Source organism: Piliocolobus tephrosceles, chromosome 17 (genome assembly GCF_002776525.5).
Source record: "Piliocolobus tephrosceles isolate RC106 chromosome 17, ASM277652v3, whole genome shotgun sequence".
NCBI lineage: Eukaryota > Metazoa > Chordata > Mammalia > Primates > Cercopithecidae > Piliocolobus > Piliocolobus tephrosceles.
In genome coordinates this window covers 65,493,562-65,519,291 of record NC_045450.1, presented here as the reverse complement: position 1 = coordinate 65,519,291, position 25,730 = coordinate 65,493,562, and the positions used below count along the sequence as shown (strand labels likewise).

At 38.7% G+C, this 25,730-nt stretch overlaps 1 protein-coding gene across 2 annotated transcripts in view; it reads left to right on the top strand.

Moving 5' to 3' along the window:
• CDYL2 (chromodomain Y like 2) overlaps nt 1–25,730 on the top strand; it is a 240,705-nt gene that overhangs the window by 911 nt on the left and 214,064 nt on the right. The gene's annotated exons all lie outside the window — the stretch shown is intronic.

Here is a 25,730-nt window from a genome sequence, read left to right as displayed (position 1 = left end):
TTCTCTTTCTCTCGCACACACACTCTCTTACTCCATCTACTTTGCGGCCTTGGAGGGGAAGGAGGAAGCCGGGCGGAGCCGGGGCGGGGGAGGTAGCGGTCCCGGGGAGGTGTTTCTCGCCCGACGAGCCGCCTCGAGTGCAGAAAGTACAGGTAAAAGTCGGCGCCGGACGTGCTGGGAATGCGGGGGGCCAAACCGCGGCCGGCGGGGGTGTGGGGCGGGGGGTGCGCGGCCCGGCTGGGCCGGGGGCGCGGGGGAGGAGGGGAGAGGGCGATCCGAGCGGAGCCTGGCCGGGGCGAGGCGGGGTCCCGGGTGGCTGCGAAGGGGGCGGCTCGGTGGGGGTTCGGGGGGACAACCGCCAAACCGCTCTCCGGGGCCCCCGGGCCACCTCCCTCACCCCCCACCTGCTGCCCCCGCACCGGCTCGGACGCCCTCCGGGCTCGGGCGTGGGGGCGGCCCTTGCGGGTGTAGTGCTCCCTGGGGGAGAAAGGGGGCGCTGCGGAGGGCCCTGGGCGGGAGGAGAACGTGGAAGTCTGAGGCGATGGGGACATAGGACACGGATGCGAGCCCAGCGCCCAGCACCCAGCACTCTCGTCACCCTCAGTAGATACCTGACTCCAGGTCCTAATGAGTAGTAGCCAGCGTTGGATACTGTCGTCTTTCCAAAAGTGGCGAAGGAAGACATTAGTCTGGCATCTTTCAAACAATGGAGGAACAGCCATGGTCTTTGGGGAGCAAGGGCTTAGGAACACAACTGTTCCTGCTTTGGGTTTTTCACAAGTGGACAACACAAGGAACAGCCAGCCACCACTCCCCGGAGGGAATGGCCTCAGAGGTGTTGGCCGCCAAGACCAGGTTCAGGATAAAGAAGTTAAGAGACCAGCCATCTTCAACCGGAGGGCATGCTGGGCCTCCGAGAAACCAGCCGCATGGGTTAGCCTGGACCTGTACTTCCCTGGTTAACACGATCTGGTTCTCAAGGTTTTGGGCTACATTGAGATGAGCACCCAGAAGGGGTAGAATTAGCCTTTTGCATAAGACATTGCAGGGTGATCCACCCACGACAGACTGCAGGGGTGATTCATAAGAAGTTCTTTCCTCTAGGCCCTCATGGGCAGTTGAAGCTTTTTCAGATGGTGGGTTTGCTGACTAGTGTTAGAGAAGAAGAATGGAGAAAGGAACACAGGTCTCCTGTGTGACCATGGTCTTGTGGATGATTCTGGAGTTGGTGAGGCCCAGGCCTTGACTGCCGGCCCGCAGGTTCAGGTGGGGTGGGTGGGAGACCTTAGAGCTCCCTGAAAGAATGGTGTACGTTGCCCTCTTCACTACCCTGTGGCCTCCTCATCTCTATGCTAAGAGACAAGGTGAAGTTGGATCGAGATCTTGTGAAGAACTTCGGCAGATGTGGCCAATGGATCACCCAAGTGCCTTGGTCTGTTTCAAGATGGTGGAACAATTTCTGAAATGGAAAATTGAAGCACAGTAAAATAGAAGGTTTGATTGAGTTTCCTGAAGTGTAACCAGCGCTATGGGGACATTGGCTGAAAGTAGATATTGTTTAGGGGTGAAACTGATCTGGTTGGAATCGTGGAGTTTTCTACCCATTGAGGTTGAGTCTTCTTAGAGCTGTTGACCTTGCCTGAGTGAAAAGTTGTATCTTGAAGGTGTTAAGAGGATATACTAGGAGCCATCAGTATTTCCCCATTTAAAGTTTAGAACTTATGAACCTTCTGGGGATAATTTCTTGTTTAATGTTCATCTGCAACTGCCCTCCTTAACATTTGTCGTTGCCAGATGAGTCTGTTAAGAGGAGTGTTTTCACGATGGCTTTGGAACTATCTTAGCATCTCAAGAGTTTTTATAGAATTTCAATAAGCAGGACAATAATAATAATTACTTCTGTGATAGTAGGTAATTGTACTAGATGGAAAATGGCTTTCCCATGGCTGATTATTTGCATAGTCATTACTAAAAGGGCTAAATTGCATTATGAGAATATAACCGATGTCAACATTTTTATAGCCTGTGTCTACATTACATAACATATACTGAGAAATTTAATTTATTGTTCAAATTTAGCTGTAAGAACAATTAAGAAGTGCTAAGTGTACATTAGCATATATATTTCTGACTGTAAAATTGTTGTGTGGGTAAAAAGTAGGATATTGATTTAAGAAAGATATTGGAATATCCAGTGTATATTGACTGGTCTTGAAAGGAAAAAAAGAAAACAGATTTCATTCTAAATTATGAGACCTGTTTATTACTTTCATTAAATATTATACTAAAGTGTACATAAAATGACTTCTCACAATCTGTACTCAAGAAAATATGTTTTTAGTGGGTTAAGAGTTCTTACATTTGTAATTGACATATTTCACCTGTGTGTCTACTGACATTATCTTTGACCCTTTATGGTGAAGTGTGACTTGGATTGTAGAGATTCTTCATCTTTTCTTTGGCATTTCAGACAATTAAATTGTAAAGAGTGAACCTCCATAAAGCAGTTTTTAGGAATAGGTGCTGATTTTTAAAGACACCGGAAAACAAAAACTTTGTTTATGTAATAGCATTCTTCAATCATAACGAAGAAATAAGGAATCAAGCTCAGGTTCCAAAATCTTGGATCTTGATAGATAGTTCTGATTTGTTTCTCCTGTAGTGGAGTTCTCATCATCTTCTGGTGCATTGTAGCCATCACTTATAGGAAGGTGATTTTAAATTTTGGGTTATGTCGTAGAGTCAGGTATCTGTCTGGATCCACATTGAAATATCCAGATGCCCTGGTCCATATTCTGCTAAACATAGGGGCTATGGAGTGGCAGCCTGTGAGCCAGGTCTAGGCTGCATACACATTTTGCCTTGGCTCAATGGTAGATAAGAAAAACGATCTGAGCACTTCTAGATGGAGCATATGATCTCTAGCTTGTCCCTGTCCCCTTGCTCCCTATTACCAGGCACCCATTCTCCTTATATCATTCACTGGGCTCCAGAAGACTTTAGAGTCTGCAACCCGATTCTAGTCAATCTTTTGCTAAGATGTTTGGGTGTCAGGAAGAAATAATCAGTGGAATAGGCACTCAGTTTTCTTGTTTCTCTCTGGGTTTCTATCTGCTTGTACATTCAATTACTTGTTGACTGAATCAGTGAGTAGAAGACTGGTTTAAATATATAAAGTACCTTATGTGACCTTTTTTGTCCTTATGTTGAGTGTTACCCTATATTGTCTTTTCTTTCCCAAGCTCATGGCCTCTTGGTGGTGGTAAAACCATGTGTAGGGGTGGCTCAGTTCTCTCTCTGTTTTGGATCTTTTCGGTTTGCGGTTGGTTGAATCCACAGATGTAGAACCCATGGATATGGAGGGCTGACTCTATCTGTACCTGGCGTTCTGCAAAATCATGCACCACTAAGAATAACAGAGTTTATGGGAAAAACAGGATTGAAGCAGACCACTAAAGAGCTGTGGAACGTTTTTAGCAAGTTGGTCCAGCCTTTGCCGTCTCCACATTTAGCTTTGCTTCCCTCTTGTCTCTGGGGATTGCACAGGGCATTTGCTTCTAAGAGAGACGATTTTATTGAAATTAAGTCTGATCCAGGGTGTAGCCTTCTTCGTTTATCTGCATAAGGAGAAATGTTTTCATAGCTGTTCTTGCAGTTTTGCCATGAGGTCAACATAGTGGAAAGCATAGTGGTTCTTGAAGCCAGTAAGTCAGCCACTGCTTATGTTAAAGAAAGGCACTTGAGTGCATTTCCAGCTTTGTTCTGAGGTCTTTACACGTTGTTAAGTCTTTCTCTTTCCCTGTGAGAGTGCTTACCTTGATTGCTGCAAAGTATTAAGCCAGGAAAAATTGCATATGAACCAACACAGACATCATTCTTCTATTTACCAATCACGTCTAAGGTCATTCCTGTCAAAGAAATACATGTACTAGCAGAAATGATGGTCTGTGATACAACTTCTTGAGTCTCTGTACCAGTATTCAAAGAGACAGCTATCTTCAGAGAAAATGTTATCAGTTGGATTGGATTGATTCTTTGGCACATAGAAGACACCTGATGAATATGGAATGAGTATGTGATTCTCCCACCTCTTGAAAGTTATTTTAAATTATTCCCTCTGGGCAGGCATCAGCTTATTTTCAAGTAGGCTTTTATGTCAGGTCATTCCTTAGTGCATGAGATAATTTCTTCAGGGGCTTAAGCTGTCCTAGTAAGGAGTTGATATGGTTCCTTGCAGCCTGGCCAGTTACTGAGAAGTGGTTCAGGCCTGGTGATTATTGAAGATCTTTGTATTGGAGGCATGCATTTAGATTACCAAGATTTGGATCCTTCTGTATCTCTCAGATGGTGAAAAGAAGTATAGGTGTGGTTGAATTCGTAGCACCATCATTCATTTGCTATTTCATATTTATAGACCACCAAATATATGCCAGGCACTTGGGGAACAATGATGATCACGTCCTCCAGGAGCCCGGTGGGAGGTACAGTTAGCAAAACAAGTATTTTACAGTACAGTGGGGAAGTGTTAATAGGGACAATGGTGTTCTCTAGGAGCGTGTTGTCGGGGGTGGGATATGTGACCATGATCAGAGTTGCTTGAGAATATTTATTATCTTTTCCGTTTTTGAAAGCATCTCTAAAAAATAAAAGCAAAAAAGAAATACTATAATATCTAAGGGAACTATTGTTATGTATTTAGCATGTAATTGGTGTTCAATAAATACTAATGTGATATCTGAATTAATTAAAATGTTAGCTTTTGGGGTAGTTACAAAAGTAGGACCGGGTTTGTTTTCTATGTATGTTTACGTAATTTAAAAAACCAAATCGGAATACTGGGTACATATTCTTTGTAACCTATTTTATTTTCACTTATATATATACACACACACATATGTATATATATGTAGATAATGTATATATATACATATATATGTAGATAATGTAGGTAAGCATTTTCTCAAATGCTGAAATATTATTTTGTGTTATGATTTTTAAATGACAGGTTAATTTTCCCTTGAGTGCACCATGTTTTCTGTAACTAATCCCCTGTTATTGGGCATCTAGATAGTTTCCATTTGTAAACCATTGTAAATATTGATGTTATGAACATCCATAAACACAATTATGTATTTGTATGCATAGCTTACTAGTTTCTTCAGCATAAATTCTGAGAAGTGAAATTGCTGTATAAAGTTAACCCTTGGACAATACTTGGATTAGGGGCACTGATCCCCTTTGATGTTGAAAATTCACATACAGCTTTTGACTTCCCAGAAACTTAACTACTAATAGCCTGCTGTTGACTGGAAGTCTTACTGATAACATAAACAATTGATGAACATATATTTGTATGTTATATGTAGTATGTACTCTATTCTTACAGTAAAGTAAGCTAAAGTGGAAAGTGGAGAAAATTTGATTAAGAAAAATCATAAGGAATAGAAGATATATTTCCTGTTCATTAAGTGAAGTAGATAATCCTAAAGGTCTCCATCTTCATTGCATTCCCATTGAGTAGACTGAGGAGGAAGGGGAGGAGTTGTCCTTGCTGTCTCAGGGATGGCAGAAGCAGAAGGAAATCTGCCTGTAAATGTCCTGCACAGGCCAGGCATGGTGGCTTATGCCTGTAATCACAGCACTGTGGGAGGCCAAGGCAGGCAGATAGCTTGAGCGCAGGAATTCTAGACCAGCCTGGGTAACATGGAGAAACTCCTTCTCTACTAAAAACATATAGAAAATTACCTGGGAATGGTGGTATGTGTTTGTAGTTCCAGCCACTCAGGAGGCTGAGGTTCAGGGATTGCTTGAGTCTGGAAGGCAGAGGTTGCAGTTAGCTGAGATCACACCACTGCACTCCAGCCTGGGTGACAGAGTGAGGCTCTGTCTCGAAAACAAAAAACAAAAAAAACCCTGCACAATTCAGACTCTTCTGTTCAAGGGTCAACTGTAGTTTGATGAATGGTAACATTTTTAATGCTGTTGATACATATTCCCAGATTGTCCTTCAAAATTAACAGTGGATTAGATTAGAGGAAGAATAGAAGTAGGGCAGCCAGTTAATGTGCCGTTTCAATAATTGAAACAAGATGATGGTGGCTTCAACTAAGGGAGTGGTAGTGGCAATGGAGAGGAGTGGATGCAACTGAAAAGTTTAAAAAATCAAATTTGGTATATCAGTCAAGCTTATGTTTGGTGGCGTGTAATAGAAAATGTACAATAACGGTGGTTTAAACAAGGTTTATTTTACATGAAATAAAGTTTAGAGCTAGGCAGTAACAGGGTTGATTGATATGATATGCTCTGTGACATTCTGAGAGTACCAGCTATCCTGGGAAAAAAAAAGGTAAGGATAGTAGGGTAAAAGTTGAGTATTCTCTCCATAAACAGCTGTCTGGTGGTCACATGTAGCTGAAAGTGTAATTTTCAGCTGTAGTTTCCCCTCCCCTCCTGAAATAAAACTTGATTGATGGTCTGTAGGGATTGAGGGAAAGACAGGAGTTAAGGTATAATTTCCAGGCTTCCATTCTAGTCCATTAGGTGGATGGTGGAGCCGGGGATGAGCATTGGTTGAAGGGAGTGGAGGCAGTGGAAAGGACAGTGAGTTTGGAGTGTTTGTTGAACATCCAGGTACAGATGTCCACGGTAGCAAGTCATGTGTGCCTGAAGCTAGGGAACACTATTTGACATGGTGATAGGGACTGGGAATAATTAGTGTATAGATTATAATTAAAGCCAAAGAACAGTGTGTCAACATGAGGAGGGGTCTTGTGATGGAGAAAGTGGACATTTTAGAGATGGAAGAAGAGAAATAAGATCAGATGTACAAGGGGTCACAAAAGAGGTAGGAAAAAAAAGAGGTGTTGCTGGTATGGAAGGCAATGGAAGATTGCATTTTAAGAAAGAGGGGATGGTTAATAGTGTCCTTTGGAGTTAATAACCAGTGAGTCATTGGTAACCTTGGGGTGCATCTATTCCACAGAGTGTGTTGGTGGGTCAAGGATGGCTTGACTGCAGTGTGATGAGGACTCTGGGAGTTTGGGTCTTCTGGATTTAGAGACATCTTGTATGGGCAACTCTTCTAGGAGTCTTGGGCATGATAGTAAAAAGAAAGTGTATGGGATATCCAGGGTGAAGTGGGAGAATGGATTAGTCATCTCCACTTTTCTAGTTCTGTACACTCTCTGCCCCTTTGGTTGACTTGGATAACAAAAGATTGTGGTGTGGACTTTGGATTATTGGATTTACATGTGTAGAAGAGGTGATTTTCCATAAGCCCTGCTGACCTATAACATATGTGTTTCATGTCTTCAGAAATTTTAATTGGAGAAAAAAGTAGAACATATATAATGTAGTCATACAAAAATTTTGTTAATTAAGAATTTGTTGCAGCAGCATTTAGTGAGGAGGGCTAAGATGGAAAGAACATGATGGTGCTATTGATAAGTCAATGTGATGGTCAGTTTTATGTGTCAATTTGGCTGGCTCCAGTCTCCAGTTATTCAGTCAAAATCTAAGTGTTGCTATGAAGGTCTTTTGTAGATGTGATTACAGTCCATAATCAGTTGACTTAATAAGGGAGATTATCCTAAATAATCTTCATGGGCCTGACTCAATCAGTTGAAAGACCTCAAAACTAGAACTGAGGCTTCCCTGAAGAGCTGGAAATTTCAGATGTGGACAGTAGCTTTAGCCTGGGCCCAAGTATTCCTACTTGCTCTTCCTGATGACCTAGCCTATGGATTTTGAACTTGACTAGCCAGCCCCACAACTACGTAAGATAATTCCTTGCACTAAATCTCTTAATGTGTATATTCTAGTGATTCTGCTTCTCTGGTTGAATCCTGACTGATGCAGTTAGGGTTCTTGTCCACACTCCATCATTTGTTAATAGTGTATGGCTAGACAAAGCTTTTAGTCTTTTGAACTTCTGCTGTAAAATGAGATCTCTTCTATTTTTGAAAACTGTTCTTCTGATTCAGTCTATTACTTCTTCAAATAAATGCCTTGATTTCAGTAGCTCCCATCATCTCGCACATGTATGCATGTATAATGAGGGGCAAGCGTAGAGCTCTGGATCTTAGAGTAGAACTGGTAACTCCAAGAACTCAACCAGGCCTGGGTGTTCCGTTACAGTGGAGTGCTCAGGATGGCAGGCATGGGTGGTGCTGGGCCTTGAGGAGAGGCCTGTCCTGGGCCTGAAATATATCCTTGTCTGTAGTCAACCCCTGGCTCTGGTAGGTTGGTGAATGGTGAGGGTTGTGGAATAGCACTTCTTGGTGCTGATCCACCCCTTCTTGTCCCTTCCCTCAGTTCATTGTCATGCTCCTGTGTTGCCCAGTTAGCCTTAGCTAGTGAGTAGAAGCTGCTACCTCCAAAGGTCACACCTCTCCAGTGAAAGGCCCATTCTTTGACCAAGTCTTTATAAAACGATGGGTTCCTGAGAAGCCTTGCAGGGCCATTTGTTTATTTTATATCCCAGTTTCTCTTATAAAGGCCACCGCTGCCAAATTATTTCCACTTGACTCGAGTCATTCCATCTCTCCCAGAATTTTCATGTTGATCAATCACCACATTGATTTATAAGTGACTTACAGAAGATTCAGCATGGAGACTTCAGGGATACGTTTGTGGGACTGGGGCCCTGGGCCACACACTGCCATTCCATGAATTCCCCTACTGAGAGGCCACTACCCTCCCCTCAAATTCTTGATCAGGGAACTTTTCTCCTTGATTTTCATTACCTTGTCTTCTAGTCTAGTGTTCTTAAAATTATGCTGCAAGGGGCCTTACTAACAAGCTATAGGAACTTATGCAAATGCCAGATTTGAATTTTATTTGAAAGTAGTCATTTGTTTAATAACCCATGAGTCAAATTTTTATTGTATGTCAGCTATGGACCTGGAACTATGATGGTACTAGGGCTGCAGCCGTGAATGCCTTTAAAGCCATCACTGGGGCCGGGTGCAGTGGCTCACGCCTGTAATCCCAGCACTTTGGGAGGCTGAGGTGGGCAGATCACCTGAGGTCGGGAGTTTGAGACCAGCCTGACCAACATGGAGAAATCCTATCTCTACTAAAAATACAAAATTAGGCGGGTGTGTTGGCAGGCACCTGTAATCCCAGCTACTTAGGAGGCTGAGGCAGGAGAATCGCTTGAACCTGGGAGGCGGAGGTTGCGGTGAGCTGAGATCGCGCCATTGCACTCCATCCTAGGCAGAAAGAGCAGAACAGAACTCCGTCTCAAAAAAAAAAAAAAAAAAAAAAAAAAAAAATCACTGGGAATGGGGAATATAATAATTAAAAAATTCAACAATCATGTATGGTTTAATGTACCATATTTTTTCACACATTGAGGTTTTCCATATGTTAAAAGGTGCAGCTGGGTCAGTTCTTTTTTTGGTGAGCATACCTCAGAATATCTTTTTCTGCTATTTTGACATACATTGGAATAAATGCACTATTTCAGCAACAGTAGTTATTCAGTGTTCTTAGAAAAATTCAGGCCTGTCCATGTCTCCTCACATAAAATTAAATGAGCAAATACACTTTTACAGCACAGTCCAGCCCAGTCAAATACCACTTGAGACTGGTGAATGTTCTAGACATGGTGTAATAATCAGAATGTGATAACAGTAGAATGTGTAACACTTTGTATCATTGTATTGTATAAAAGGTATTGTTGGGGTTTATTGAGAAGACTGGGTCCTTCTACTCTGACTCAAATTTGAGAGAAGGTATGGGGACAATATTGTGTGTTAGAGGTTTTTCTCCATGAAACAGATATTTCCTTCTCTGATTTCAAACTTCAGGATCAATTAGAATGAAGAATATCCTGAGACTGCAAGACAAGATGATCAAACCAAACCTGATACTAGTTATAATTACTTTCATAGCAAATCAAAGATTGTATTTTTATTGACAAACAACCCAATGCAGAAAGAAATTGTCGAGACTTACAGGAAGGCAGCTAACATCTTGGGCCTCATTAAAACATTTTGCTGTTAGTGAAAACAAGCTTTATTATTTTCAGATAATAAAAAATTATTTTCAGATAATTTTATATCCCAGTTTCTCTTATAAAGGCCACCGCTGCCAAATTATTTCCACTTGACTCGAGTCATTCCATCTCTCCCAGAGAGAGAGAGTCATTCCATCTCTCTCTTGTGTTAATGTAGTGATAAAAAAGTATCATAAGCTAAACTTACAAAAGACATCTACACTGAGAAATTCCAGTGTTAGGGATCCTGGAAACATATTGATAGGGAAATGGTTCTATTGCTGTGCTCCACCGTGTTCTGCTAGACCCTAAGCTCGGTGAGGGCAGGGACCATGTCTGTATTATCCAAGGTTGTATTCCAAGCTTGTGGCATTTTGCTGGGCCTGTAGCTTTTCAGTAAATATTTGTTGAATGAATGGTTGAAAATATTTGAAACCTGTGCTTACAGGCCACCTTGGCCTTCCTGCAGCGAACTTCATTGAGTGCTTCCTGTATGGCATTAGTCCCTCTCTTTTCTAAGAACATTCGTTCAGATTGTCCTTGAAATTCCATTTTGCCTTCTACTAGACCTTGTATAGATTTGTTAGGTAACAAAAGTGCCTTAAAGCAAATTGAAACATTTAAGCCATTGTCCCTCATCACGGGTGAGGACTGGATTGAGAGTGGCCATTCTCTGTTAAGTTGTGCATATGATGGAGACCCTTTCACACTGAGCACACACAAAGACCGCCCTGTGGTTTGCATTTGCTTCTGCCATTTGCACCTTTGCCTTTCTACTCTAGCCTCAGTGGCTGGCCTAGTTTGATATATACCATCCGTTTTAGATTGGGTTGCCTGGAGAAGGACTCTGGAATGGGGAACTGTATCCAGAGGGTTTACTGAAGAGTGCTTTTGGGAGACACACTTGTAAGGAAATGTGGAAGGCAGGCTAGAACAGATGGCGAAGCTGCTCTGCAATTGAGGTTACAACTAAGATCTCAGCCGATCCTATGGGCAGCTCTGGAACTGTAATGGCCCTTCAGAAATGTCCCATATTGAGGCAAGGGAACTGGGCCCTTATATCCCAGCATCAGCCAGTCATTGCTGGTGGGCTATTCCATGGGAAGGGGTATAGACTTGGGCAGGGCAGCTACCTGTGGCAGAGGGCAGTTCCCTTTAAGGGACACATCTGTGAGCTTTTAGCAGCAGCGATATTCCTAGCAGCTGTGGGGATGGACACATCGACCCTGAAAAGGAGACCTGGGTGGTTATCACATTATCCATGACACCATCCCTTCTCGCCCTTTACTGATGGTTGAGTCTCTCTACTCTGGATCCCCCAGGACACACGCTTGTCACCTTGGTTGTAGTTTTGGTTGCTTCCCTTGAAAACATCACTTGTCATTTGCAGCTTCTTGTGGCAGCCTAGATATGAGAACTGATAGACTGGCCATGTGTTAGGAGCATGCTTATGGTTCCTTTGACTCCCCATGCAACACACAGCATAGGATCACATATAGATAAATATTTCAGGGGCTGTTACTTCTTTTGGGTCGCCACCTCTTGTTCTTGAAATATTTTCCTAGAATGGTCCTCCACTTCTCAGTTGCCTTTGTGTCCTCATCTCCTGCTGCCTGTTCCTTAAACATTACAGTTTCTCATGGTTTTGTCCCAGGGTTCTTCTGTTCTTTCATTGTACTATAGTGATTGTATGGATGATTGCCAAGTCTTGGATATTTGCCTGGATTTTTCTCCTGAGCTCTGGAACTGTCTATCTAACTCCACTTGGGCTCTTTAAACTCAGAATATCAAAAGTTGAACTTAGGATCTTCCTTCTGGATTCCTAGCCTCAGTAGCACCCCCATCCACCTGTTCTGAAGGTAGAAGTGCAGCCTCCTTTGTTTTCCCAGATGCCATGTGTGTTCTGTTGAGTCAGCATCCTGCATATTTCTTGACTCCATCTTTTCTTCTTGATATTCACTCTCACCACTTTAATTCAGGAGAAAACTCCCATAGCTTGGGTCGTTCTAGTACCTCTCAGCTGATATTTCTGCATCTAGCCCTTCCTACTCCCATTTTTCTCTGGACTATACTCACGAGTCTTTCTACAATGTCCATTTTATTATGCCTCTTTCCTGATTAAATGCCTTATGCTTTTTGTGGCTTGACTCCTTTTCACCTCCTCTTATTTCTCTGCTTACAGCATGTATTCAATCCAGAGAAATCTGTTTTCAGTTCCTTGAATGTTCCATGCTCTCTCCTTTAATCATATCCTTCCAAATGACTGGGACACTCTCCATTACCAATGCTTGTCACATTTTTGCCTGTTTAATTCCTACTCATACTTCAGATCTCGGCTTATGTGTTACTCTTGGCAAAGCTTCCTCAGCTTATCAGGAGATTTCCACCTTTTCTTTGGGCTCCTATAGAACACTTTTTGTCTCTCATTATAGCACTCAGCTGAATATGTAGTATCTTATTTTCTAAATCTCCCACTACATTGTAAGCTTTGTGAGGGCAGTGATTCTCTCTGTCTTGTTTCATCTGTAGCACCTAGCACAGTACAAGACTCAAAAACCAATCTGTTTAATGAAAGAATTAATATATTCAATCTTTCATTTACGTGAAAGTTGGAATAGTCTCAGATATCTCTATAGTCTCTTTGGTCTGATGCTTAAAGACATTTTCAATTTTTCAGTTTTCCTTAATTCTTGAATGTGTTTCCTATGTCTTTATGGATCAAATAATGGGACATGTTTTCCTATAAGCCAAACTCACTGAAAGCATCCAGCTTTGTATTATCAATACATGTAATCTTGTATTGAGAGGGTTGCTAAATCTTGGAACTGGCAGAACTCTTGGATGTTGGATGAGAGTTTTGAAGTCATCTGTTTAGTCTTGCACTGAGATATCTAACAGGTGATCAAAAGTGAGGGCCTCATTTACTCTGTTGAAGGAGACAAATGCTTGAGATGCTAAAACTGGTGATTTGCCTTCACTGAAATCTAAGTGTGTTGGACATGAGACAGAGACTGTATCTCCCTGGACTATTCTGGAGAGTCTGCTTGAAAATCTTGACGTCATTATCGCTTTCTTATGCAAGATTTAGCAGAGGACGGCAGGGAGGCTCAGCACAACCTTAAATCTTTTTTAGCTCTCTTGGTGATCCAGAGTGGGGCCAAGACCTACTGAACTGACTGACATTATGGGGAGCACCTTTTATCTGAACATTTCCTAGAAATCAAACTCATCTGTGAACTGTTGAAAGTCAGATCAAGTAATAGAATCCAAAGCACCTGTTACTTTAAGAAGGAAGGATACAATTTGAATGTCTTGATATTTACATTGCTAATTTGCTTGTCTGTGTTGCCACCTAAAACCACATTCACTTTGAGGATTATGGTGTATATGAGAGTTGTGAAGCAGACTTTGCTAAGATCTTATATTTAATAGAAAGAGGAAGGGAGCCACACAATAGCTGCCTTTAGGATGCAAAAATATATGGAGCTTCTTCAAACTGCAAACCTATTTTTTTTCTCTTAATTGCAGTATATTTTGGTGTTGTGTAGACAATGATTGTTTTTGCACCTTGATTATCAAACATGGCAGAGATGGCAAAGTCTTTGCTATCTTAGGTATTTCTTTCTTTTATTACCACCCCCTTGGGACTTGTGTAGCTACATCTATGGTATTGGCTTTTTGGGAAGCTGGTGTAAGTCCTGTTAGTTTATTGACTTAATGAATTGCTGTGTAATGTCTTGGAGTAACCTAATCTCTGATCCTAGGTGTTGCATAAAACGGTTGTTGAGTGATACTTCTTATTTTTCTTGAATATGCTTCACAATAATTGTAAAAAACAGTTATAATAGCATTTGTTATTATTTTATTTTATTTTCGATTTTGGGGTTCATGTGTTAGTTTGTTACATAGGTATTACATGTATAATGGTGGGGGCTGGGTTTCTAGTGTACCCATCATATTGTACCCAATAGGTAATTTTTCAACCCTCACCCCCCTCACATCTTCTTCCCTTTTGGAGTCCCCAGGGTCTGTTTTCACCACCTTTATGTCCATGTGTACCCTTTGTTTATCTCTCATTTACAAGTGAGAACATATAATATTTTATTTTCTGCTTCCGTATTAGTTCATTTAGGATAATGGCTTCCAGCTCTATCCATGTTTCTGCAAAAGATGTGATTTCATTCTTTTTTTAATGGCTGTATGATATTCCATGGGCATTTTCTTTATCCAGTCAACAACTGGTAGACACTTAAATTGGTTTCATGACTTTGCTGTTGTAATAGTGCTGTGATGAACATAGAAGTGCAGGTGTTTTGTTTTGTTTTTTTTTAAGACGGAGTCTCTCCCTGTTGCCCAGGCTGTAGTGCAGTCATGTGATCTTGGCTCACTGCAACCCCCGTCTCCCAGATTCAAATGATTCTCCTGCCTCAGCCTCCCGAGTAGCTGGGATTACAGGTGCCCACCACCACCCCCAGCTAATTTTTGTATTTTTAGTAGAGACGGAGTTTCACCATGTTGGCCAGGCTGGTCTTGAACTCCTGATCTTGTGATCCACCCACCTCGGCCTCCAAAAGTGCTGGGATTACAGGCGTGAGCCACCGCACCAGGCCCCACAGGTGTCTTTTTAATGTAATGATTTCTTTTCCTTTGGATAGATACCCAGTAATGGGATTGCTGGGTTGAACAGTAGTTCTGTTTTAAGCTGTTTGAGATATCTCTATATTGTTTTCCATAGAGGTTGAACTAATTTACATTCTCACCAATAGTGTACGAGCGTTCCCTTTTCTCCACAACCAGGCCAACATCTGTTGTTGTTTTTTTGGCTTTTTAATAAAAGCCATTCTGACTGGTGTAAGGTGATATCTCACTGTGATTTTAATTTGAATTCTCTAATGATTAGTGATGTTGAGCATTTTTAAATATTCTTTTTGGCCACTTGTATGTCTTCTTTTGAGAGATGTCTGATCATGTCCTTTGCCCAGTTTTTAATGGTTGAAAACAAACAAACAAAACAGTCGTAGTTTATTTTTTTCTTGTTGAGTTCTTTGTAGATTCTGGATATTAGTCCTTTGATGAGGGCATAATAGAAACAGTAATAACAACATTTAATATGTGCCAGACACTATGGTAAATTCTACACATGTATGTTATCATCTAATCCTTTCTATAAGATGGGTACTAGAATGATCTCCATTTTATGATTCATAAATTAATTCACAGCCACCAGACAGTAGAACCAACTTTTTAAACCAGTCATCCTAGGTGCCTTTAATAATCTCTTGATAAATTATAAAATGCCTTTGATTTTCCTTCTAAATTCTGTCCTTTCGTTGGTGGATGATACTTCTGTCGTAGCACTGTCTTGCACCTGTGCTTTCCACAGAATCCCAGGTATAGGTCAATGAGTGTTACACTAAGAACAAGAAAAGGAAAAAGAAAATCTTCCTGGTTTTCCATGCTTATGGCACAAAAACGTGTCTGTTGTACTGTTCAAGAGAGGGATTGCACAGGGCAGCTTTGGTGTTGGTATGTAAAGGAGTTCTTGTGAATGAGTTAACCAGGATGGGAAAGCATCTCTTTGAGTCTGAATGGATGTCTGTCAATACTACTTTAAGCCATGCTGACTCACAAAAAGTGATGACTCTGCACATCTTAGTAATTGTGATGGTGGAAACCATTTAAGTCTTGATCTTCTTCGTGTTGGTTGACTTTTACTCAACTTTAGCAGTGAGAAGACTCTGGTTTTGAGAGCAGTTGGTAACATTTCTTGGTCAGTCTAATTTTGTCCTTTTAGCATATTTATGAGCCTCAGTGCATTTTTTTCATGTGCTTTTTTCCCTTTTTCTTTCATTTGGCATGGTGCTTGCATTCCTTCACAGTTGGAATTGGCAGGATAATGTTTCTGAAAGTTTTCCTTTACTACCATGTACTGTACTTAAGTTTTGTACCTGGTGGACAGTGATGCCTTGGTTATATGGGTTTGTTCTCAGGACACCTAGACTTCCTATGGGTAAGGCAGATAATCCCAGATTCCAGCAAATATGTCTGCATGCTTGGCATTAAAAAGTATTAACAGAGCATGCACATTACTAATCTTTACTAAAATTAAGATAATATGTTCAAGTAAGTAGAACCATTTATTTCAATACATAAAGAAATACAAAGGACTGGGAAGAGATATATAAAACTATTTTTCACCACCTGAGTGACAAGCAGTAAAATACTGATGGTAATTTACCATGATAGTTTTCTGTGAGAAACTCAACTGGAATAGAGAGGAAAACTGAGATATGAGATAATACACACACACACACACACACACACACACACACACACACAGAGAGAGAGAGAGAGAGAGAGAGAGGAGAGAGGAGAGAGAGAATGAACATATTTTGTATCCGTCCTAGGTATTTCACATTGAATTTTCTAGGTGACCTGACATTTCTGTTGATTTTAACCAAGAGTCTCAGAGGTCAGAATGCCTTAGATGCTGTCAAGTCTAATTTCTCATCCAGCATATGTATCCTTATGATTGCCTAGTACCTCCTAGGAAACTTCCTAAGGAAGGGAGTGCTTTGCTTTGAAGGGCAGTCTCTTCCATTTTGGCATGGAAGTGCTGGGCATTGGAAGTACTCTGGTATAAAGTGAACCAAAGTCTACCTTCTTGTGTAGTTTCTACCTGTGGAACAATGAGTTCAGTCCCCAAGACCTCCCAGTTCCATTTCCTGTCTGGCTTCATTTCCCCGGCTGCCATCCTAGTTCAAGGCACTCATTTCTTTCTTCTGGAAGAAACAATAGTCTCTTAACTAGACTCCCAGCATTTCTTCTTTGTCATCTGTTCCTTCCGTGTATCTAAAGCGACTGCTTGGAAAGGTAATTCGGAGCATGTCACTTTCTTCTTCTTCTTCTTTTAAATTATACTTTAGGTTCTGGGTTACATGTGCAGAATGTGCAGTTTTGTTACATAGGTATACACATGCCATGGTGGTTTGCTGCACCCATCAACCCGTCACCTACATTAGGTATTTTGACTAATGTTATCCTTCCCCTGGCCCCCCAGCCCCCACAAGTCCCGGTGTGTGATGTTCCCCTCCCTGTGTCCATGTGTTCTTATTGTTCAACTCCCACTTAAGAGTGAGAACATGAGGTGTTTGGTTTTCTGATCTTGTGATAGTTTGCTGAGAATGATGGTTTCCAGCTTCATACATGTCCCTGCAAAGGACATGAACTCATCCCTTTTTATGGCTGCATAGTATTCCATGGTGTATATGTGCCACTTTTTCTTAATCTAGTCTATCATTGATGGACATTTGGGTTGGTTCCAAGTCTTTGCTATTATGAATAGTGCTGCAATAAACATACATGTGCATGTATCTTTATAGCAGCATGATTTATAATCCTTTGGGTATATGCCCAGTAATGGGATTGCTGGGTCAAATGATATTTCTAGTTTTAGATCCTTGAGGAATCACCCCACTGTCTTCCACAATGGTTGGACTAATTTACACTCCCACCAACAGTGTAAAAGCATTCCTATTTTTCCACAACCTCTCCAGCATCTGTTGTTTCCTGACTTCTTAATGATAGCCATTCTAACGGGCGTGAGATGGTATCTCATTTTGGTTTTGATTTGCATTTCTCTAATGACCAGTGATGACGAGCATTTTTTCATATGTCTGTTGGCTGCATAAATGTCTTCTTTTGAGAAGTGTCTGCTCATAGCCTTTGCCCAAGTTTTGATGATGTTGTTTGCTTTTTTCTTGTAAATTTGTTTAAGTTCTTTGTAGATTCTGGATGTTAGCCTTTTGTCAGATGGATGGATTGCAAAAATTTTCTCCCATTCTGTAGGTTGCCTGTTCACTCTGATGATAGTTTCTTTTGCTGTGCAGAAGCTCTTTAGTTTAATTAGATCCCATTTGTCAATTTTGGCTTTTGTTGCCGTTGCTTTTGGTGTTTTAGACATGAAGTCTTTGCCCATGCCTATGTCCTGAATGGTATTGCCCAGGTTTTCTTCCAGGATTTTTATGGTACTGGGTCTTACGTTTAAGTCTTTGATCCATCTTGAGTTGATTTCTGTATAAGGTGTAAGGAAGGGGTCCAGTTTCAGTTTTCTGCATATGGCTACCAGTTTTCCCAACACTATTTATTAAATAGGGAATCTTTTCCCCATTGCTTGTGTGTGTCAGGTTTGTCAAAGATCAGATGATGGTAGATGTATGGTGTTATTTCTGAGGCCTCTGTTCTGTTCTGTATATCTGTTTTGGTACCAGTACCATGCTGTTTTGGTTACTGTAGCCTTGTAGTACAGTTTGAAGTCAGGTAGTATGACGCCTTCAGCTTTGTTCTTCTTGCCCAGGATTGTCTTCCTATGTGGGCTCTTTTTGGTTCTATATGAAGTTTAAAGCAGTTTTTTTTTTTCCAATTCTTTGAAGAAAGTCAGTGGTAGCTTGATGGGGATAGCATTGAATCTGTAAATTACTTTGGGCAGTAAGGCCATTTTTACATTACTGATTCTTCCTATCTGTTAGCATGGAATGTTTTTCCATTTGTTTGTGTCCTTTGTTATTTCCTTGAGCAGTGGTTTGTAGTTCTCCTTGAAGAGGTCCTTCACATCCCTTATAAGTTGTATTCCTAGGTATTTTCTCTTAGTAGCAATTGTGAATGGGAGTTCATTCATAATTTGGCTCTCTGTTTGTCTGTTATTGGTGTATAGGCATGTTTGTGATTTTTGCACACTGATTTTGTATCCTGAGACTTTGCTGAAGTTGCTTATCAGCTTAAGGAGATTTGGGGATGAGATGATGGAGTTTTCTAAATATACAGTCCTGTCATCTGCAAACAGAGACAATTTGACTTTCCCTCTTCCTATTTGAATACACTTTATGAGCATGTCCCTTTCTCCCAAAGTCTTCAGTAGCCTCTGATCACTCTTGGACAGAAGTCCTAAATACTAATGATCTTGCCCTTGCCCATATTTCCAGGCTTGGTTAACACCACTCTCCCTTTTCTTCCCTGTGTACCAAACTTACTGACTCTTTTTAGTTCATGCAAATACCCTTTGCTTCATGACCTTTACTCATGCTGTCTCTTCTGGCCCTGCCTGATTTCCTCTTACCTTTTTGAGCTCTAAAGTTGTTTCACTAAGGTTGCTTCCCTGACCTCCAGACCAGGCTAGACCTCCTTGTGATGTATTCTTGGGGCAGCCCGTGCTTCTCTCCAGCATTGATAATTGTAATCAGTCAATTGTTTCTGTACCATTTAAGGACTATATACTTGAAGACAGAGTCACATCTGTCTTGGTCACTGCTGCGTCCCCAGCACCTAGAGCATAAGAGGTGTTTGTGGAGGTCTTTCCAGAAAGCTCTAGGTTCCAGAAAGCTCTAGGCTACTAGAAATGCAGACCTTTTTCCTTCAGGTTAAGCATCACTATCTTTTTTTCCTGCTCTTATCCTGATATGTTTCTTAGCCATTTCCCCTCCTGGTTTTCTCTCGTGGATGTTCTCTAAACAATTTAAGATCCCACTTTAAATCTTTTACTGAGAATAATTCTCAGTTCATCAGCAAAGTTCACTTCTCATAATTTGGACACTGTAGTTTTTGTTAATTTAGTCTCATGAAAAACCAGAGCCTAAATTGCAGAATAAATATATTTTAAAAATAACATGAATGAAAACAGTAGTCTTAGAACTTCTGGATAATGGATAAAGTGGTACTCATAGGAACATTCATAACTTTAAACATGTCTGTTAAAAACAAAGAAGAATAAATTCAGCATTCATTTTAAGAAGTTAGAGAACAGCAAAATGAACGGAAACCATAAAGAAGGAATAAGTTAAATGGAAGCAAAAATATTAAGAAAGTAGAAAATAGAAAAATAGTAGAATAGGTGTATTAATGGTTGTATTAACATTTTTTTATGTCAAAAGTACTTTTATATATTTACTACTTTTTATTGTAAAATTTGTACAGTATAACATAGTATTTTCCATTTTAATCATTATAAGTCTACATTTCAATGGCATTTAGTACTTTCATAGTGTTGTCTAGTTCAAGAACATTTTCAGTGTTCATTTTTTATGTGGCGGAAACCACATGCCTATTAAGTATCACTTGCTATTTTCCCAGCCCCGGGCAATCATTCATCTGTTTTCTGTTTCTGTGGCTTTTGCCTATTTTGTATTTTTTATAAAAATGGAATTGTATAATATGTGGCCTTTTCTATTTGGCTTTTTTTTATTATACTTTAAGTTCTAGTGTACGTGTGTACAACATGCAGGTTTGTTACATATGTATACATTCTATTTGGCTTTTTAAAACTTAACCTAATGTTTTTGAGCCATGTTGTAGCATGCATTACATACATGTAGCATGTAATCTGACTCATATTAAATCAGAGTTCTAATATACCCCTTTTTATGGCTGAATAATATTTCATGGTATTGTGAATATACCACATGTTTATGCATTCATCTATTGCTAGACATAGGTTGTTTCCTCTTTTCCATTATTGTGGATCTGCATATTGGCTTACATGTATCTGTCTGAATCCTTGATTTCAGTTCTTTTGGCTGTGTAAGTAGGAGTGGTTGCTGAGTTACGTGGTAATTCTATTTTTAACTTTTTGAGAAACTCCCAAACCATTTTCCATTTTACATCCTTAGCAGCAGTGTATGAGGATTTTAGTTTGCATCCTTGTCAACACTTGTTATTTTCTGTTGTTTTGATCGTAGCCATCCTAGTAGTTGTGAAATGGTATCTCATTTTAGTTTTGATTGCATTTCCCTAAGTGACTAATGATGTTGAACACATTTAGTGTGCTTATTAGCCATCTGTATGTGTCCTTTGGAGAAATATTTATTCAACTTCTTTGCCTAGTTTCGAATCGAGGTGTTTGGTTTTTTATTGTTGAGTTGTTGAGTTTCAGATATATGATTTGAAAATATTTTCTCCTGTCCTGTGGGTTGTTTTTTCAGTCTCTTTTAACAATGTCCTTTGATGCACACAAATTGTAATATTAAGGAATTCTACTGTATCTGTGTTTTCTTTTGTTGCCTTTGCTCTTGGTGTCATATTTAAGGCAGAACTTCCAGTACTGTGTTAAACAGAAGTGGAGAAAATGGTCATCATTGTCTTATTCTTGATTTTAGGTAAAAAGCTATCCGTCTTTTACCTGAATATGGTGTTAGCTGTGGGTTTTCATAATTATCTTTTATGATGTTAAGAGAGTTTCATTTTATTCCTAGTTTTTCAAAATTTTATTTTTAATCATAATAAAATGTTGAATTTGTTGAATTTTTCAAATGTCTTTTCTCTGTTGATTGAGATGATCATGTGTTTTTTTCTATCATTCTATTCATGTGACATATTACATTTATTGATTTTCATGTGTTGAGCCACCCTTGCATTCCTGGGATAAATCCCACTTGGTCATGGTGTGTAATCCTTTTAACATACTGCTGAATTTGGTTTCCTAGTTTTTTGTTGAGAATTTTTTGCATCTGTATTCTCAGGGATATTGGCCTGTATTTTTATTTTTTTTCCCTTATGTCTTTGCCTTTGATATCAGGTTAGTGCTGGCCTGATAAAAAGAGCTTGAAAGTATACCTTCCCCTTTAGCTTTTTGGAAGATTTTAAGAAGAATTGATGCTAATTCTATATATGTTTGGTAGAATTCATCAGTAAAGTCTTGGTCTTGGCCTTTTCTTTGTTGGGGACTTTTGATTACTGATTCTATCTCCTTACATGTTATAGGTCTATTCAGATTTTCTATTCATTTTTTGAGTCTGTTTTGATAGTTTGTGTTTCCCATTTCATGTAGGTTATACAGTTTGTTGGTGTACATTATTTATAGCATTTTTAAATAATTCTTTTTATTTCTGTAAAGCCTGTAGTAATTTCTCTTTTTTCATTTCTCATTGAGTCTTCTTTATTTTTCTTTAGTCAGTCTAGGAAAAGATTTATTAATTTTGTTGGTCTTTCCAAAGAACAGACTTTGGTTTCTTCGATTTTCTCTATTATTTTTGTATTCTCTACTTTATACTAATCTTTATTATTTCCTTCTTTCTAGAAGCTTTTGGTTTATTTGTTCTTTTTTTAAATTTACTCAAGATGTGCAGTTAGGTTATTGATGTCTTTTTTTTTCTTTTTTAATGTAGATGTTTACAGCTGTAAATGTGCTCTGAGCGCTGCTTTCACTGTATCTCATAAATATTGCAGTATTAGTATGGTTTTGTTTTCTTTTGTCTCAAGATATTTTCTGAGCTACCTTGTGATTTTTTTCTTTGACCGATTGGCTGTTTTAATACAGTGCCATTTATTTTCCACATATTTGTGAGTTTTACAATTTTCCTTTTATTATTAATTTTTAGTTTATCCCATGGTGGTCAGAAAAGGTACTTTGTATGATTTCCTTTCTTTCCTCAAATTTTGAAAAGTTTATTAACGCCTGTCTTGTGGCCCAACATGTGATCTATTCAGGAGAACATACCATGTGCACTTGAGAAGAATGTATGCTCTGCTATTGTTGGGTGGGATGTTTGGTACATAATCTGTTAGGTCTAATAGGTTTACAGTGTTCTTCAAGTCATCTGTTTTCTTACTGTTCTGTCTAGTTGTTCTGTCTATGGTTAAATGTGGGATATTGAAGTCTCCAACCATTGTGGAACAGTCTGTCTCTCCCTTCTATTTTGACAATTTTTTGCTTCACATATTTTGGGGACTGTGTTGTTAGGTGCACATATGTTTATAGTTGCTATATCTTCTTGATGGATTGAACAATATTAGTATTTTAAAAAACCATTTTGTTATTTGGTTGGGTTATAGGAATCTTGAAGTCAGTTAGAACTTCCCAGACCTTTCACACAAACAGTTCCTAGTAATGTATGTAGAGCCTTTTCTAGCATGTTCTTTGGTTTTCGGACATGATGTGTATTGTATCATGATTTATGTTAAATTTCACTCTGTCAGTTTTAGCTTACTGAAGTTATTTTTAAAATCTGTTTGGTTCCTCTCACTTTTTTATGGGGTCTTATTATTTCTGGGCTTTACCATAGGCAACATAGGTAAGTGTTTTGGACAAAGTGAGTATCAGGCATGAAATAGGATAAGTTAAGACATCACAAAGCTTGCTGTTCTTACTGAGATTTAGCCATTTTTCTTGAACAAATACGCTCTTGATTGATTAACGTCTACAGGTCAGAATAACTTGATTCCAACACTTTTTTTTCCAGTTTTCTCATTGCATTTTTAGAGGAGAGATAATTTTTGGAGGTCCTTAGTCTGCTATTCTTACTGATATTAGCCTTATGTTGTTGATAGTAACATAGAATAGTATTCGAAATGATGTGGACAATTTTGTCGAATGCTTTGTTGCGTTTAAGATATTGTGCATCTGTATCATTTTCCTTATGTACAGCCTTGCACATCCTTTTATAGGAGGAAATGAGATTGGTGAAGGGCTTTCTTGTAGTAGTTCCATGCTGTTACTGATACATCACTTCACATTATTGTATACACCCAAAATCTGACCTTTAAAAAACTCATTTTAGAATTTTTACCAATAATTCACAGAAATCTTCTTAGAAGAAGTTTGTAGAATGATAATATCAGGGTACTTCTGTTCTGCATGCGGGCCTTATTTTTCGTGATTAAAAAAATTCTGGTCATAATTTTACAACTTTCTTTATAAGATTGTTTTCAGGTCCTTAGATTATGTGAAGTTTGGGTCTGGAGGTTTGAAATCAGATACAGTCAGTCATAGGTGTTCGTGTGTCATCTTCTCTATTATCTTAACTCATTTTCTTCTCTTCATTATATACTTTCTTAATAAGTATATTTTAAAAACCAGATTATAAAGCAGATACATGTTCGCTATCAAAAATTTAAAAAATATGGAAAATACAGAAAACACATTTTACTCATAATTTTTTAATTTAGCAGTGTTTACCATTAACATTGATGTATATCCTTCTAGTCTGTCTTTACACTTACATAAGGAGTCTCCAAATGTGTATGTATTAACTACATATGTACAATTATTGACCATACAATTTTTGCAACTCTTTTTAACAATATAAATATTTCCTTACTTTATTTAATAGTGTTCTGTAACATAATTTTAATGTGCTGTACCATATATTTTATCACTTTGTTTTAGTATATATTAGATTTTATACTTGGTTTGTTTTGAAATTTTCAGTATTTTAAACAGGGGTATAAGCTTTCTCTACAAATCTTTGTATATATTGCTGTTATTTTCTTATGATAAATTTCTAGATGTGGAAGGTCAATGAGTATGCCCTTGGTAAAGACTTTTGATAATACTGTCAAATTACTCTCCAGAAATGATGTGCTTGCCATCCAGGAAGGATATTGCCAGCAATAACAGACATGTTTATTTCATGAGGCTCTCAGCACTACTGGTATTATTGTTTAAAAAGAATGCAACTTGAGAGTGTTTTTCATTTCTTGTTGATACAGAAAGATTTTTAATACCATTAATGGGTTTAATTCTTGTCTATCACATACATTAACAAAAATGCTTATTTTTCATTCTGAATAGTTATTCATTTTGCCTATTGTGGATTTTTTAAAGGAGAGTAATTTAAACTTTATGACAGATTAATGTATGTTTTTATGCTTCCTTCTTGTCTCGCTATTCTCCTCCCTTCCTCCTTCCTTCCTTCTTTTCTTCCTACATTTTTTCCTTGGAGTTAGGGGAAGGCTGTCCTCATGACAAAATATGTAAGCATTTATTCTTAGTCTTTTATGGCATAATTTTTGCCCATTTAAGTGGAAATTTAATATAGCTGGAATTTGTTTTGCTGTATTATGTAAAGTGGGGATATGATCTCTGTGATTGTTGATCTTTCGTTTCAGTCCACTTATTAAAGAAGTCATTATTTTCCCTCTGATTTGAAATGTCAGATTTGTCATTGATGAAATTGTAACATATTAATATGAGTTTGTTTCCAGGCATTCTACTCTGTTCTACAATTTCCATTATTGTGCTTTTAGAACACATTTTATTATTTGCTAATTCAAGTCCATTTCTTTCCAAAATTTTTTGTTTATTTCTGTTGATAAAGTTTTCAGATGAGATAGTTCTTTTAATTGCACTAAACTTATATGTAACTTTGGGTAAAGTTGGTATCTCTGTGATACTGAGTCTTATTATTCAAGAACATAATATTTCTCCCCAAAAGACTTTCTTTTGTATGTATTAGGAAAGTTTTCTAGTTTTCTTGATACAGATCCTAAGTTTGTTAGCTTAGAGTTGTGTTGCCTTTATGAACAGGATTTTATCATTCAGTTCCTTTTGGAGTTTTAGGTAGTCACATCATCCTTAAATTATATCATCTTACCTGTCTTTCTGTTTGTTATAATTTTATATATATTTCTACTCTTATTTTATTAGCTAGAATTTTCAGAAATGCTAAATTATAGTGTGATAGCCAGTATTCATGTTTCTTGTTGCTCATTTAATAAAACTGCTTTTTGTTTCACCATGAATTAAAGAAGTGGCTGTTGACATAAAGTATATATTATTTTTCCGGTTAAAGTTTCTACAGCTAGTTCACTGTTTTTTCTTCTTAACAAGGACTAGATATTACATTTTATTAAATTCACTTTTGATACTTACTGAGGTGATCATATACTCTTCCCCATTATCACTAGATATAATTTAGTAGCAGATTTTTTTGAGGGTAACTTTCCATATTTTGTAGCACAC